The 17,908-nt window shown below is 36.9% G+C and overlaps 1 protein-coding gene across 1 annotated transcript in view; it reads left to right on the forward strand.

Annotated features, from left to right (window-relative positions):
• The first annotated feature begins 7,731 nt into the window (after positions 1-7,731).
• The window catches only part of LOC150091174 (uncharacterized), a 234,173-nt gene continuing 223,996 nt past the window's right edge, over positions 7,732-17,908 (forward strand). Inside the window, exon 1 of the mRNA XM_090374566.1 lies at positions 7,732-7,831. The gene's annotated coding sequence lies outside the window, so the exon portion shown is untranslated. The remainder of the gene's footprint in view (positions 7,832-17,908) is intronic.

The raw sequence follows: 17,908 nt of genomic DNA on the forward strand, positions 1-17,908 counted from the left end.
AATTGATTAATATCCGGCAAACGAGCTGGGATACCTCTTCCACGGGCCCTGTTACCTTTTGACTTTTAAATATGTGGTAGAATTCATTGCCCTTAATTCACACACACACATAAATATATGATCCTGTGAACCAGGAAAAAAGTATGCAGGAAAATGTTTTAAAAAAATAGTCTAAAGAATATCGAGCTCTTCGTGGATTACATAATGTAATTGACTTAAATAATGATCCATTGCCAATGAAACGGTATACGTCAAAGATTGATACATATGGAAAACAGTTGCTCAGTCAAGAAGATATAAAGAAATTTGTAGATGATGATAATAATAGTGCAAGGAAAGAAGAATTTGAAGAACTGGTTAATGAAACAAAGAAAATTAAAAGAATAAATGAGGAGGAGGAGGAGGAGGCTGTTAGTGATCCAGAACATGAATATGTAGATTTGGCTGACGTAGAAAGTGACAGGAGTAGTAGAACTCCCACTCCTCCTCCTCCAATACGTCGATGTCCCACAAAAGTGAACAAGAGGACAAGGAAACTCTTAAGGAAATTAGAAAAGAAGAAAACGCTTTTTATAGAGCTTTGTGAGAAAAATTCAGCATCTTCTGATGAAGAACTTCTCTGTTTTCAACAATAATAGAGGATCTTGCTGACAGATGTAATGATCAGGGACAGAAGTTCGTCTTTACTGCAGTCATTCTCTGGTACAACCTGAAGACAGCCCACATTCCTTGACAATAACAGTTGCTGATATTTTAGAATGTTATACAGCTTCCCATAAGAACACAGATGCTGCAACACTAAATTTAAAAGTACAGTCAAGTAACACTAGGAAAAAGATCATGATATGCATAAATAAGAATGAACCTCTACTGAATCTGATGGAAACATATGGGAAGCAAAGAAGAGAGGTTTTAGAGAGGCTTGTGTTTAAATTTGATGGAGAAATAATAAATAGTGATGATACGCTTGTAGATTTAGATATTGATAATTTAAATGATGATTGCATTGATGTTACTGTGACTGCATAATTAACTGTGGCTCATTTTCCGTATTGATGGAATGGAATAGACTGTGAACCCTCCTTATAGATCTGGAAGTTTTAAACTTATCCATACAGGATTCAATACATGATGTTTTTCTATGGTGAATTTTACTGGCATTTTTATAAATGACTTTTTTCATTGATTTTGTAAGTCTGTAGTATGTAGTAACATTGCTTGTTTTTTTTTCTTTTCTTTCTTTTTTTTTTTTTTTTTGTACTTTCATTGGGAATGAAGTATAGTTTGAAACTCACATTTAAAAAATAGCATTCTTCTGTATTTAAATATTCAATATTGGGGGATATTTAAAAACCAAAATTGAAAGCTCTGTTACCCATAGCTTTATCCCTGAAGTTACTTTTCTTATACTAATAAAAATGAGAGGAAATAGCTTTCAATGAGCTTGTTCTTAATAACAGCACGTGGGTCGATTAATGACATTGTTTGAATTGGAAATAAAAGATTCAAATTTGTGTAAGTGTAGACTGGTTGAGGATTGGAAACACATTTTTTTTTTTTTTATTGTAATCATTATAATGACTTCAGAAATGCTCTTTCTTCTGCTGTTGTTAATATGGCTCGTGATAACGTAACCTTTTCTCAACCTATTTTCTCAACAATCAAACTCTTTTCTAGCCCTATAAGAGTTATTATTTAGTGTATTTAACCGTAGGAAAACCAAATGTTATTACCATCTCATCTTCTTAATTTGACGGGACTATTTATATCAACGTTCTTTCCAGCAAGTCTTAGCGACTTTCAGTTTATCATTTGGTAAATGCAAATACGATCATTAACGTCAGAACTTTTCTCCGTTTCTTGTCACTACTCTGGGCAGACTGTGGAACTAAATCATCAACTCAACATGGATTCTAAATGCTAATTGCAGTACTCTGCAGTAAAATGTTGAACTGTACAGAACTACTTTAGTAACTTTTTTTTTACTCTCAGCAATCGACTCCTTGGACTCGGGACATTTTTACATTGACAGAACTTGCTTCTCCATTTTACAACTTGAAGACCTTTACGACATTAAGTGCGACTGTACTGATGTCTGTATTCTTTTTTTGTTTATATGCCTAGAAGAACATAAAGATTTCTTTATGTTCTTCTAGGCAGAAATACGTTGTATCATCTGGATGACGACTACCGTCTGGTTTTCCTTCATCCCTGATGTGTCCTACCTCCTCGTCATTTTTTAATTTATGACCTTTCAAAGGGCAGGATTTGGTAGGCCTCCAGCTTGATCTTGGGGGATTTATTTATATTTATATACATTTTTAATTTTTATTTATTTATTTGATTATTATTATTTATTATTTTTTTTTTTTTTTTTGTCCTTTAGTCTTGGTTGTGCTGGGTGGAATGTTGCTGGTTCGTGGGTTTGGGCCCCTTGGGTACGGGATTATTGGCCTTTCACTTTCACTGGTCTTTCCCTTTATCAGTGGATGCAGGATTTTTTTTTTTTTTTTTTTTTACGAAAGATCCCAAACTCGCTTTGGACTTTCAGTACGGAATAGTCGGGGTCCACGACGGGTCGTGCGTAGTTGTGGCCTATCTCCTCTTGGTGTAGACCAGCGTTTCCCAATCGGGGTCCATAGAAGCTTTGAGGGGGTCCACAAGAAAAAAATTGTATTTCGGAGGTCCATAATATGAGCTAAGGGGTTCATGATAAAATATTATAAATAAAATAATTTGTTAAATAAAAATAATAATAATAAAATAAACTAATGTCATAGAAAAGTCCAGAAATTCGCAGTTAGAAGATACTCGTATTTTCTGGAACCTTCTTTAGTTGACGCAAAAAAAAATTTCTTTCCATAGAAAATTCTCGAAGAAGAAAACATTATTTAAGCACCGACTAATCTAGAAAGAGTCAGTCAGTCAGAGGCAGTCGTGATGGCGCTCCTTCCGTGGTACAGAGGGTTTATCACTCATTTAAAAAAATGCATTGCCAAAAGTATTTTGCATACATTGCGTGATTCACCGCCAACATCTGGAGGTGAAGAGATTGAGTGGACGTCTTCACGAAGCCTTAACTCTTGTAATAAAAGCTGTCAACCTCATTAAGGCTAATGCTCTTCAAGGTCGTCTCTTTCGCAAATTTTGTGATGAAAATGAAGAATTTATTTGTTATTTGTTATTTGTTTTTTTTTAGGAGCATTAGCAACTAAGGCCATATTGCTCTGCGATGGTCATTCCCTGACCTTTCCGCATCCTCCGTATTTGGTGGTGACGGGCTCGAACCCCGGTCTAATCAAGAAGCATGTGCTATGCACTGCTGCTCCTTCCCAGAAAATGAAGAAGGATTTGACCGTCTTGTACTGCATACAGAAGTGCGATGGTTGTCTAAAGGCAATTGCGATGAAATGACACAATGCCGTCCTTTGGGACAGTATTGAATCATTTCTAAACGAAAAGGAGATTGGAAAACAGTTGATTGCCATGAAAACAGACATATTTTACCTCTCAGATGTGTTTGAAAAACTGAATTCTCTTAATAAGCTGCAGCAAGGACATAATTGTGATTTAATATCTAGCAAAGAAGCCATTAATGCATTCCTAGGAAAACTCAAATTGCACAGTCTTAATATCTCACGCCGTGCGTTTGACCAGTTTCCAAACCTTGCTGCAGTTAGCAGTGATTTAAAAAGATGATGACTGCGTTGTGTATGTTGATCATTTAAAAAAAAATTATGAAGACACGCAAGTTCGGTTCAAGGACCTACTAGAACTGAACATCCCAGATTGGGTGCTGATTCCATTTGAGGTAAATATTGCTGATGAAATTTACAAGAGGAACTTGTTGAATTGCGGTCTGATGAGACAGTCCAAAGTCTATTCAAAAAAGAAAAAGCACGATGTATGGAAGAATAGTGACATTGCATGTAAATATCCGCTTTTATGGGAGAAAGCTAAAATGTATGTCATTGTTTTCCCATCATCTTATCTTGTGGAATCTGGCTTTAGTTGTGTAACACAGTTGTTAACAAAAAATCGTAATCGACGTGATATAGTAAAAAAGAGGTGATCTTCGTCTGACTCTCACAAAATTGGAGCCAGATATTAAAATGCTAATATCAAAACATCAGCCACAAGGATCTCATTAGTAGGGCCTATTTAATTGGATCCTATTTAATAGCTGAGGGCTGATGACCCTCCTATGTGTGTGTCCTGTGGCACAACTTTAACTATCAGACACATTTTAATTGATTGTCCAGATTTTAGTAATATCCGTTTTACCGCTTTTAATCATCTGACTGAGCCGTATACACTCAGTCAGATTTTATCTGACAATGACCATGTGTCTGCTATTTTTAGCTTTTATAAATCAATAAAGGTTTTTACTTGTATTTAATATTTACTTGTTATTTCTTTATTGATTTATCTTTTGCATTTTATACCTTTGTTATTTTATATTTTGACATGGTGACCTAAGTAATTAGGTCAGTGAAACAAAAATTTTTATATATCACCTGGTTGTGGCGCATTATAGCCTTAGTTGCTAATGCGCCAATAAAACCCAAGAACCAACCAACCAACTATTTAATAGCCTTAGGAATAAATTTATATGTTGTTTGAAATAGTATTTTAAAAAAAAATTTTTTACTAATTCTGTCATTACAAGTAAAAAAAAGTTTCAGTTTTATCAATTAAAATTTTCAAAATTTGTAATTTACATTTTTTATATTATATTGGAATTGTTTAATTATTAGCTTTTATTAACCTACAAATAAATATTTCATTTAGGAATAGTACATATGCGTATATGGGGGTCCACATACGTAAAGTTAGGACTCAGTGGGTCCACAAGCAAAAAAAAAGGTTGGGAACCCTTGGTGTAGACGGACACTGGGCAGGCTTTCCAGGTGATCGCCTTTCCGGTGGCAAAGTGGTCAAACAATACACACCGCACAAGCATAACATTACACATTTCTGGCTGTTTTACAGAGTTTCTCTATCACCACAGTGTAAACGGCGGAGCTGATCAAACATTCTGATGAGTCACCCTACATAAGATACTTACTATACATGCATAAAAGTATAAATATTATATATACGCGTATTTATTTATTTTATTTTATTATGCTAGGTGAAGTATTAACTGTATGGAATATTACCGGTGCGTGGGTTTGGGCTTTCTGGGTACGGAGACAGGGAGCCCAAAGTAGCCAGTTCCGAAGCAGAAAGAGATTCAAGATGCGGCAATATTTCATTAGGAAAATCAAGCTTTATAGACTCTTCAAATTTAATCCATGTTATGTTATTAATTAACTGAATATATATTTATGTCAATTGGTGGAGACAAGACAACATTAGGTGGAAGGTGTTTCAGTTGTAAACGATTGCGCGATGGTCGCCGTTAATCCAATCCGGTAGGACAGCCCAGTCTGTAATTTTTTGAGAAATATTATTAATGGCAAAGGTAAGGTCAATATTAGACTCGCCATTAAAGTGCTGAAAGTAAGTGGTGGATTGGACTGATTTAAGATGGTAAGATGTTGTACAGCAATCTTGTGGTCGTTTTCTGAAATCTTCCACGAGAATCAGTACAGTTGCTAAACCAGAGATGGGATTTTGCATTTGTGTCAGTAGAAATAATGATGTTAGATGGACCTAGCATGTCTAATGCTTTGCTTAAATATATCAACGAAGCATTAAAGTCTATTGACGGCGGAAACATAGAAGTATGTAATATCTCTATGCTGTTCATTCAATCTCTATGTCTAACATGTTGAGATTCAATCTCTATGTCTAACATGTTTCATTCTCTATGAAAACATATGTTTTCATAGAGAATGAAACATGTTAGACATAGAGATTTCAGCATTTTCATTCTCTATGAAAACATATGTTTTCATAGAGAATGAAAATGCTGAAAATCCTGATATTCAGGATTTTCAGAAATTTCACAAATGCTGACACTGTAATTAATATAAAATATGAAAACGCTGTCACTGTAATTAATAGATTCAAATTTCTGTACATGTGGACAGTTTGAGTATTGGTCACAAATCCATTTATTGATTGATATGATATCAAAACGACTGTTGAGGATTACAATATAGAATTTGGGATCCTCTTGGGATGGCTGCATAACTCTGGACTACATAGACAAGCCATTAATTTTTGAAGCATGTCCTTACTGTCTTTTGGAAAAGTATGGTTCCTGGATGCACACAAGGTCAATTATTGTTTTCTTCTGCAGAGATTCTATTTAATTACGTCAGCGACATGTCGTGAACACGTGTTCTCCTCCGCAGAGTTCTCGAAACGCGTGATTGTTAGTTTCTGTTATTAATAAATAGATAAATTTTCTGTGTTTATACTCCGGCACGACAACCAAGTCAGTAGAGTTTACAATAAATCGTCAATACAAATATTTATCGTATTTAGTAGTCACGGGCTTGAACCCCGGTCCACTCAAGGAACGCGTGCTATGCACTGCCGCTCCTGACCACTGGGCTACGTCAGGCTTTCACACGGATGAAATGTTTTTATATCAAGATCAAGATAACTATCAACATGCCGTTCAAACATTAATGAAGAGATTTTTCTTGAGTACTGCGTTACATCCACGAGGTGTACAATGTATATTATGTACGATAAAAGGATTCTATGAAAACAGAGGTTCCCAAAGTGCCCCCCCCCCCTTGGGCGCACTCTGTTTTTGGGGAGCACCTTTTGTTTTCATGAAGCACATTTTTAAGGATTAAGGAAATATTGACAAACCATTCCACTAATTCAGTTACGAAGCGTTTTTTATTTATTTCTACTATTCGTATTTTTATTTTTTATTTATTTGAGATAACCAGATCGAAGTATATATATATTAATTTGCAAAAGTATGTATATTCCTAGCTAAATTTTAGGTTAAATCTGTTTATTTGCACTTGTTCTGGAACTTGGGGAGGGCATGTGAAATTTATGAAAAATTTTAAGGGTACTCAACATGCGAAAAAATTCAAGTTTCATTCTTCATTCTGAGACAACAACCGCTAGTTAAGAAGTGCAAGGGGGAGTTTTCAGTGATAATAACTTGAAGGTACTTGATTGACCCTGTGGTTAACGTGGTCGAACATAGAAAGATTTTATAACAGGCTATATACAGGTATCTTCAAAGAATGGGCCAATAACTTGTTGCAAAGATTACACTTGAGTTGCTTTAAACATAAAACTTTGAATTTTCTTTTCAGAAAACCCAGTGTTCATACATAGGGGTCCGCAAACTTTTTAAAAATTTTTAAGGGGTCTGTAGATCTCAGTAGTTTGGGAACCACTGGCTTAGCAGATCCTAACTGTTAGGAGGCAGTTTATTCCTTTGCTGTTGAGTTTATGGAAATAAAATGGAATATAAAACAATAAAAAGAAGAAAGAATAAATAATAACGCTTATTTCATATAAACCCCATAATACGACGTAACCCACCATGTCTTCCTTCCGAAAGAGGGATTATCACTACGATAAGTGAATGCATTTTTTTCTTTGCTGAGAGGAGAAAGGTTTTTGGTCTAAACGCGCGTTATCTGTGGAGGGTGGGAAGAGAGAGAGAGAGAGAGAGTCATCGAATTAAACGACTACGAAGCCATCTACTGGTCTTCTATTTGCTGGCTGTCGACAGACAAAAGCGATCCGGGCACCCCATCACGTGGTTTAGCGCAGCCATCCAGCACGCGCTGATATAGAGACGCCGAAAGCTCCTCCGTCATCAGGGGAAATACAAGAGCGAACTTTGGTGCGTTTTTTTGCCGTTTATTCCTGGCTCGTATAACGGATACCTACCCCACAGGTAAGGGACATTGCTTGGACTTTGTAGAAGGCGACTGCATGCTTGGTTTTGCTGGATCAGGCCTAATTATTTCTCTATTTACCGACTTGTGTAGCAACTGTTATTATCAAACTAATACTTGGCGTTCCAAAATGGCGACAGATAATCGTCGTCTTCGTGTGTATTCAAATTTAGTACAAATCTTTCTTGTAGTATTTCTTGAGTTGGCACAATGCTTCGCTGGAGAGAATCAGATCTTAATTTCTGTCAGCCTTATCATTAATCAGTTTGCTCTCTGAAGTGAAGGACGAGGGAGTTGCTGAAACCCCCTCGCGAGCGTCAAAATGAAAGGCAGGCTATGATGCTAACATACGCCACTGCCCTCCCAGATTCATAAGTTCTTTTTAAGACATCGGTATAAGATGGAGTCTTCAGATTTTACACAGAGATTTTTCAGACTCTTCTTCGTTATTCTGTATTAAATATTTTAACTCGAAAAAGAATAAAAATAAAATTTTCATCATTAATGCAGAGTAGTCGTGCCGGGTTTCAGGTTGTTGCCGGCAATGAGCCGAAAGCATCGAATTCGGGGTTTAATGTCAAGTAAACTATTGAGCTTTGCTTTCATTATTAATTTTGGGTAGGTTTCCTATACATTTAAGAATTTTATGCAGAACAGATATACAAATTTACTGCCGTTGGTTTCAAGATTGGAACTTAAATTCGCTAAGAAGTCGAAGTTCGACATTTTTCACGCATGCTCCGACCATTTACGGCGGCAAGAGGAGTACGATATATCAACTTCAAAATGTAAACGATACTGTGCTACCTGTATCTGTTAACAGTTCCGGTGGAACATGTCCCTTGAGATTCACGTTTCATTCTTCATTCGATTGTGGCACATTAGCAGACGGGTGAAGTTCGTGTCATAATACTAGAATAGACCTGCTGAAAATTGCCAGTTCTTGCAAATACTTTTATGTGCAGAAGCGAATACTTTATGTACAGAATGACTGAGACATTTTTCTGTTTTGTCAAATTTCCTAAAATATGTGTCCGTGAGGTTTCTGTAACCTGCGATCTGCAAACACATAAATAGGTGGGCCCTGCTCCAATTATTTCTGTGATCAGAGATCACAGAAATAATTTTCAAGCTAGTTTTATTTCATTTTATGATAAACACATTTCCCTGATCGCTATCGGCCTAAATCCATGCTACTACTACTATTACTACTACTAGTAGTAGTAGAGTGTACACCTCCTATTGTGATCACTTCGGGACACAGCTGAATTGATAATAACCGATGAAACATGAATGTAGCTATTAAGCACTGTTTATTGATGCAGAGCAGAAATGTGTACAGTGTACTTAAAAAAAAAAATAAATAAAAAAAAGTGTACGAGTAGAGAAAGAAAGCGTTAACCCGATTAGCAATCAAGCAATATAGAATACTGTACTGTACTTCAATTTTGACGGTCTACTATTTCTTCCAAGTTCCAGGAGAAAGTTGTCATCAATAATAAAGAAACTGACAATGTTTCTGTAAATCCATACAAACCGTTAAAAACAAATAAATAAAATATTAAAATCCAAGAATTAGAAAAGTGCTCTACAGCAGACCAACCAGGTTGGTAGGAGATGAAGTACCATCTGTACTCCCACCAACCTGATTGTTATACTGTAGAGCACTTTTACAATCCCTCGCTGAAGGCCTAGTCAGGGGTGAAGCATATGCAATAAATTGAGCTAATAATAATACTTTCTTTTGTAGGAGTACACTTTTTCTTCTGCGATAATTAGTTTACTTATATATACACAAATTTCTCCACCTTCTTTTAATTTTATCAGGTAACTATAAGTTATCCTTGGGCCTCTGACTGCATTAAGAAGTCCAGGGAAATTGGGCTTTTCGCTAGAATTTGATTGAGACAACTGACAAAACACATGAAAATTGCAACATGTTTAATTCTAGGAAACTGACATGTACATACCAATTGTTCACTAAATTTTTAATACAGGCGACCTTGTTGTAACTGTCCATCTACTGGGATGGACTTATATAGCTGATTTATGTACAGTTCCTTTAAAAACATCCAATATGTTTATCCTGCCACTTCCTAGGTTAATCAAATTAATCACAGTTAAAATTATAGAATGCCTTTCTCCTTTTTCCAGGACTATATTCTTGACTAGGAATAATAATAATACTAAACAGTACTTACAATAACTTTTCCCATTCTCCAAGTTGGGCCAGCTCCTTGATCTTCTGGCAACTTTCCTTAATGGTCTCCACATCTGATTTCTTTGTTCTGTACCAAAATCTCCCCGACCAACTCACTCTAATACGGTCTACTCATACTAAAACCGTCCACTCACTTTAAAACTACCTACTCGCTTGAAACTACCCACTCTCTCTAAAACAACCAACAACTCCCTCAAACGACCAACAACTACCTCCAAACCACCAACTCATTCTAAACAGACCAATAACTGCTCCGTTTCCCGCCGAAACAAATCCTTATATATCCCATTTGGTCCTAAATTCTCCCCCACACCTTATTTTAATATAATCCCCGATTAATTCCTTCGTCCTGGACCTTCTCCGTGTATTTCTCCTGGCTCGGACTTTTTCGAGGAGTTCTGCCCTGACCTTCTTTCTGTAGGTCGAAGTTCATCCTCCTAAGAATTTTGTCTCGCCCTTAAGCATTTTCCTAATGTCTTATTTCTAATCCTGTTTTAATTGTTCGTTGCGTGTATAATAATTGTTCACTGAATTTGTCTTTATTACCTTATTTTAATTATTTATTTATTTATTTATTTTTTAGTAAGCCTAAGTAAGCGCTTTCGTGTGGCAATGACACCGAGAACCACGTGATTTGTGACAGCAGCAACTAGACGCGTAACGTGTCTGGGTTCAAAAACAAATCGGGATAGTGCTTACGTAATCGCTTCCACTGCCCATACTTAAACTCCGATATGGGAAAAAAGCAATAACATAAACCGAAGTGCTGATTACAATAAACGTTGTTTTAGTTATGTATTTGTGCCAGGGGAGGACTGGATCAAACATTCTTACCGGGGAAAACAAATAGAATGTATCGGAGGCCGGTGTGATTTGCAAGTATTAGTGCCTTATGTTTACTATATGTATTAGTGCCTTATCGGGATTTCACGAATGATAACATTATCACAATAATACATTAAGATAATGTTTGTTATTTTAATAAAATTAAAAGATATAAAAGGTGTTTGATAGTCCGAGCAAAATTTGTTCAGCTGAAAGATTCACTTCGAACTCGAAGTGAAAAATTTGACCAAAATAATACGCCCTTCAAGATAATAATAAAAAAGAAAGCAGTTAACTCGCATACATCACATTACCGATATGTATGAAAACTGGGACAACGTACTGCTGTCCATTGTTCTAAGAATCAAGAACTATTGTATACACTATACAGCAGGGGTGGCCAACGAGTCGATCGCGAATTTAATTTCGGTCGATCACGACGAATTTTAAATATACAGTCATCCCTCGATTTGTGCACCTTGTGCAATGAAATTTTTGAGATGGTAGATCGCATCACAAATTAAGTTGGCAACTCCTGCTATACAGTATAAGTGTTTGATACCTTAGAATGAGAGAGAGAAAGAGAGTTCATAGATTGTTCTTGGAATATTTTTTTCACGTATAGGATTCGGATTTTTTAGTCCTTGCACTGACACACACCTGTATAAAACTATATTATATTAGAGCCACCCGTAATTTCTTACATATACCCATATATACTGGTATGCAAAATTTAAGGACGAGTCAGATTTTCACGTGTAGCTTCTCATAGGAGTGGCCTGGATATGAGAAAAGCATACCAAAGGAACCTTGTGAGGTACAGAAATGAAAGAAACAACACTGAAACAAAACGGTACAAAGAGACTTGATTCAAAAATGGCAACATAGCACTAGCTACCATGATACAGATGCATCACTGCCAAAGATGGGTTGGCGCATAATGGCCTTTAGCAGCCGTTGCGTCGCAAAAGCTCTAACAACAATAACAACAACAACAACAGTCAAAGATGGAACAAAGAGAAGAGGTGGTCCTCAGTAAAATAAAATAAATTTTCTGTTTATACTCCGGCACGACAACCAAGTCAGTAGAGTTTACAATAAATCGTCAATACAAATATTTATCGTATTTAGTAGTCACGGGTTTGAACCCCGGTCCACTCAAAGAACGCGTGCTATGCACTCTCGCTCCTGACCACTGGGCTACGTCAGGCCTTCAAACAGAAAATACATCTTTTTTCTGTTTATACTCCGGCACGACAACCAAGTCAGTAGAGTTTACAATAAATCGTCAATACAAATATTTATCGTATTTAGTAGTCACGGGCTCGAACCCCGGTCCACTCAAGGAACGCGTGCTATGCACTCTCGCTCTTGACCACTCGGCTACGTCAGGCCTAGGAGATATGGATACCCCTAATTTCGATGCAGGCTTTGCACTGCCTTTCCGTTCTTGGAATGCGGTAACATTGTCCATTCCTCTGTCAGCGCCATCCTAAGCTGGTGAACATTTTCTGGTGGGTGTAGACCTGCCGCTAGGCGTCTCCCCAGAGCGTCCCATATGTGTTCGATAGGATTTAGATTGGCAGAACGGGCAGGCCAATCCATACGAACAATGTCCTCACTTTCCAAAAGCATATCAACAGCTGCAGTGCAATGGGGTGTGGCGTTATCATCCATAAACACGAACTCGGGGTCAATGTCACCTCGGAACAGACTCACATGGGGAAGGATTACCTCAGTACAGTAGCGTGCACTGGTCCCTTTCAGTGATGTTTGCGGGTGATACCGTGTGCCAACCTCTCGCCAGATTAGCTGACGTCCAGAATCGCTGCTGAGAGTGAATCTACTCTCATCAGTAAAGAGTACCTTAAGTAAAGATTCTGTGGTTGCATTCTTTAGAAATAGTGTTGGTCCTTAAGTTTTGTACACCAGTGTATATACCCATATTATGCCTGTAATTTGCGTTTGTTCTCTGGTCGATTTGCCTGTTTTGCTGAATGAAAAAGCCCCAGGTTTTTTTTTTGGGGGGGGGGGGGTGGAAATCTTGCTATCTATGCCTGAGACTGACTAACTCAGCAACGGAGTGAAAAAAGCCCATGAAAGTTTCTCGCGACTCGGTGTGGGGAGGACGGTAACTATACCGCTGTGCTACATGCGCAGACATAACATAAAAACCACCTGTACAGACATAACAAAAAAAAAAAAAAAAACTAGATTAGCAGAGACCTGACGTGGTTGAGTGGGCATAGCGTTTGGGTTGAAGCGCCACCTGTGGTTTCCCCACAACTGCGCCATCATTTCGCGTGTGATGTATACAGAAATCTATAAATGCCACAAGTGTATGTAACGTGTTGTTTTATGTAAGAGTAGTGTTGGGTTCTGTTGTTCTTCTGGCTTATTGCCGCAGGGCTCTGATGGGTCTCTACGTTGCTCGCCACCACCACCACTAGAAGGTGAGCCAGGCAGTCTCTAGTTCTCTGGCTGGTCGCTGCCAGGGTCGCCTAAGTTTCTTGACAGAGGTAAAAAAAAAAAAAGTTGAAAGGAGGCACTAGGCAAAAGAAGTAGAGGTCAGAATGGGGAAAAAGGCGTGGGTGGGCAGATCGGGGAGATAGTTCACCCTAAATTAGGCGAAGTTTGGGATGGGATTATAAAGTTACAGAGAACAGGATGAAATGTGGCTGAGTGGTCAGCAGCGATCGTGTTGCAGCACACGCTCTTGGAGTCAGCCGTAGTTCAAAACCCCTGATTGCTAAATACTATTAAATTGTATTCGTGATTTATTGTAAACTCCTCCGACCATAGTGCACTAAAGCGCCTGAGTCCTTTTTTTTTTTTTAATTATTTCTTTAATCAAGTTGAACCATCTTGGTTTACCCCTAAAATAGTCAGTCAGCTAAGATGATGCACCGTTCATACGATGATATACAATAATTTACAGAACATAGCTTGACATTTAGAAATATTTTTGTCAAAAATTCCAAAAAACAAGCTTCTATGAAGTTTAGGCAAATAGTACACCCTTTACCATAAATAAGAACAAAAATTGTTGCTATGTATTTTTCGCTTAGTTCGGACATGTAAGGTGTACCTGTATATATTATCTTATGTTATTTATATTCAGTTCGATCTTTCATTCATCATGAATGAAGATCGAACTGATGTGACAAATTTCTCAAAATTCTTTAACTCATTTATATTTGTTTATGTACGAGGGCTGTTCAATAAAGAATGATCATAATTTTTTTTTCACAACACATCTTTATTTATCATCCATATTTTGATGGCCTTTTCAAAGTAGTCTCCATTTGATGAAATGCGCGTACTCCAATTTTTGCCATTCTTCACAAACATGGTGGAAGTCATTTTTTGACATGAATTGGAGAATCGCCTCCGATGTCTTTACGACTGAAAATTCTGACGTTTACGAAAATTTACGAAAATTCGTAAATTCTGACGACTGAAAATGTTTTCTTTGCAGCTACTTTAACTTTGGAAGGGGGGAGGGAAACGCAGGGCGCAAGGTTAGGGCTGTAGGGCGGATGAGAAACATATTTGACATTAATTCTAGTTAATTGTCCTCAGTATGAGCAATGTAAGGTCTCGCATTTTCGTGATGCAGCATTCACCCGCTTGCGTGCCATTGCGGCCGTTTGCGATGAATATGATCCCGTAAAGCAGCGTTTTCCAAACTTTTTGAGTCACTGTACACTTTTCATCTCGCAATACGTATATTTAAAAGTGTGCGGCAGCAAGGAAAAAGTTGAGAAACACTGGCCTATAGGATAACACGCTACTGTCTTCACCATATTCGTTGTCTGCAACTTTTTTTTTGGAGGTTTCTTTCTTTCTACCTCGTTCTTTGTCTCTTTTTTTTTTTTATTTAATTTAATTTAATTTTTTTTTTTTTTTTGGTTAACCCGTTTTTGATGTCGCAAACAAAATAAGAATCATATCTGATTTTCCTGTTTTAAAGTGATCAGATCCTTAGTGTATTCCAATGCGGAACATCGATTTTCCACTCCCCCCCACCAAAAAGAAATATTTACATACAAAATATAAATTAAATACATATACTTCTTTGAACTAAACTTATAAAATAAAATATCACACTTCATAAGTTTCTAGCGACGACCGACTAACTGGTTAAAATAAATTTATTGAAATAAATAATATATACATAAAATACTAAAAAAGAGATAAATTATAAAATAATATAAAGGCATTAAAATACACAGAAGCTTTCGAGACGAAGTGCCTCTTCATCAGCTAGTCGGTATATATGTTTATTTCAAAGAAGTATATACTGTATTGTTGGGTACAACAGCAGAAGTCAGCTGAGCATGATCATGTATCACGAGTCGGGTGATACACGATACATGAATTCGGTCGAACAGAATTGCGTACACGTGACGATCGCAATGCAATACGTACAGTACATTCCATAATAGGGCGCAAGTTCGCTCCCCTCACGCGATTCATAATACAGTCGATTCCGGTTATTTGGGACACATCGGGACTAGTGCATTTTGGCCCGATTAAGCGGCTGCCCCAATTATCCGAAGTTTCACGTAAATAGTTAAAAATACAATTTACCCCCCCTCTTTACAATTAGTTCACTGTACAATCAAATCACGTTACGACGAACTCAAAATAGTAAAGTACCGTTCACTATACGATGTGCAGTAAGCGCCGGTCATTATGATCACGTTTGTGAATTGAATTTTAATTCTATTAAACAGCGATTCTAATTAGCGAAAATAGGAGGAATATTATCCACAGGCTATAAAAGTAAAGATATATTAAGCACAAATTTACCCTTTATTACCTTACCAATTAAAAAATTAAATGATACGTGAAAATCGGAAGAATATACGTGATAATCGGAATAATTAATACGTACTGTAATATGTACATACTAACTAAACTAGTTGACATTTCTGTTCACTGACATTTGTTGGTGGGGGCTGAAATTTAAAACAGTAAAAAGATAAGCAATCAATAACAAAGAAGAGGGCACACACAAATTGCAAGTAACACAACACGCGCAAGTGAGAACGGAGTAACAAATTAGGAAGCTTTAAAAATAGGAATGAAGAGAAGATTCTGAAAATTATTTTTTTTTTATATGATTGAAGATTCCATGGAAGTGTAAACACATTTTACCATAATAACCCACAGAATTGCAGCAGCCGGTATTATCGCAAATTCAATAAGATCGAGTTTACTGTCCGTTTATGATAGACTGCACTAACAGAAAAGCCCAATAAACAGGTGACTGCTAATTGTTTTTATTGTTTTATGGTTGTGACCTCCAGAAATCCGACCGAACTACGTGATACAGTCGGAGACAATCGTAGGATAATCTCCAGTGCTGAGGTCTCCTGCCCCGATTAAACGGCATTTTGTCCCAATTAAGCGAAGTAAACCCTGGCTATTTTCTCGATTCCACCTGGCTATTTTCTCGGAATCCACTGTACTATTATTGATAGCTATATGCAGTGCCTCAAGCCATGAGCGCTGGCGGTAATCACGTGAATAGTCGACGATTTCAATATACCGTCGGGGATCAAGATTGTGCTGCTCAACCCAATAACGCTCGGCGACTGCGGAGCGTTCAAAATTACCGGTTCGCAGAGCCACCTCACGTGTATGTAATTCTGTTCTACCGACACCAGACTCGTGATCATGCTCAGCTGACTTTTGCTGTTGTAACCAACAATATATACTAGAGTACACCATTTATGACTAGCTGATGAAGAGGCACTTCGTCTCGAAAGCTTCTATGTATTTTTTAACACTTGTATATTGTATTCTAACGCTTTTATCTTATTGTATTTTAATGCTTTTATCTTATTGTATTTTAATGCTTTTATTTTATTTTATAATTTATCTCAGTTTTAGTATTTTTTGTATATACTGTATTATTTATTTTAACCATTTAGTCTGCCGTCGCTAGAAACTTGTATGATATGCAACCCGAAGCGCAAGACCTATTTTCCACTATCACACTTCTTAAAAAAAAACAAATATAGTTCATATTTGTGTTTTTTACCTATATTATATAGGTAAATATTACGCGGAGTGGATTTTTCTTAACAATTGTTCGTTATTTACGAACAATTCATAAAATTCTTGTGAAGAATTTTATGAATTTCTTCATAAAATTCTTCACAAGAATTAGCTGTTGTTTTGGAGCATTAGCAACTAAGGCCGTATTGCTCCGGGAATATACGGTGGTCATTCCGTGACCTTTCCGCATCCTCCGTATTTGGTGGTGACGGGCTCGAACCCCGGTCTAATCAAGAAGCGTGTGTGCTACGCACTGCTGTTCCTGCCCACCTGGCTACGGAGGTACCACAAGAATTAGCAAAATTGCACTTAACTTGTAATATTGATTTCTACGTTTTTACGGTCAGTTGTGTTTTTTCTGACTCCACGGCTTATTTACTACCGAAAAAACTCTTTCCGTTGTACCATTGGTTCCCGGCAAATAATACAAATCCAATTACTCTTTTCAAATGCCTGCACAGTATGTCCCTTGTGTCAAAATGTTTAAATATTTCGACCCACCTCATATCTGTTGTCATTCTTTGGTCATTCCACCGTTTTATTTTTGAATCGTTAGCACATTTTTTTAAATATATCTCGGCAAAATGCCCACTTTCTTCTTCATCCGCATCAATTAACTTAATTTTATCGTGATTCTTGATATAAGTATGGAGGCTACATGTCCAATCCGGGACAATTTGTAATGTGGGGCAAACGAATTAAATCCGGGACTGTCCGCATAATCCGGGACGTCTGGTCACTTTGTTTGGTTATCACTAGACATCGGATTATATGTACTGTATTTGCATATGAGCATATTCAAATGTATGGCGTTTTTAATCAGTTATAATTACATATAACATAAATATCCAAGAAACGATAAAAAAAAAACAAAAAAAACTGATCAAATTTTAACATATTAATTTGTTAAAATTTGATCAGTTTTTAAGACGTTCAACTTGGACTATGATTTTAGTCATTG

This window comes from Mastigoproctus giganteus, chromosome 1 (genome assembly GCF_048544385.1).
Source record: "Mastigoproctus giganteus isolate SK-2022 chromosome 1, ASM4854438v1, whole genome shotgun sequence".
Lineage (NCBI taxonomy): Eukaryota > Metazoa > Arthropoda > Arachnida > Uropygi > Thelyphonidae > Mastigoproctus > Mastigoproctus giganteus.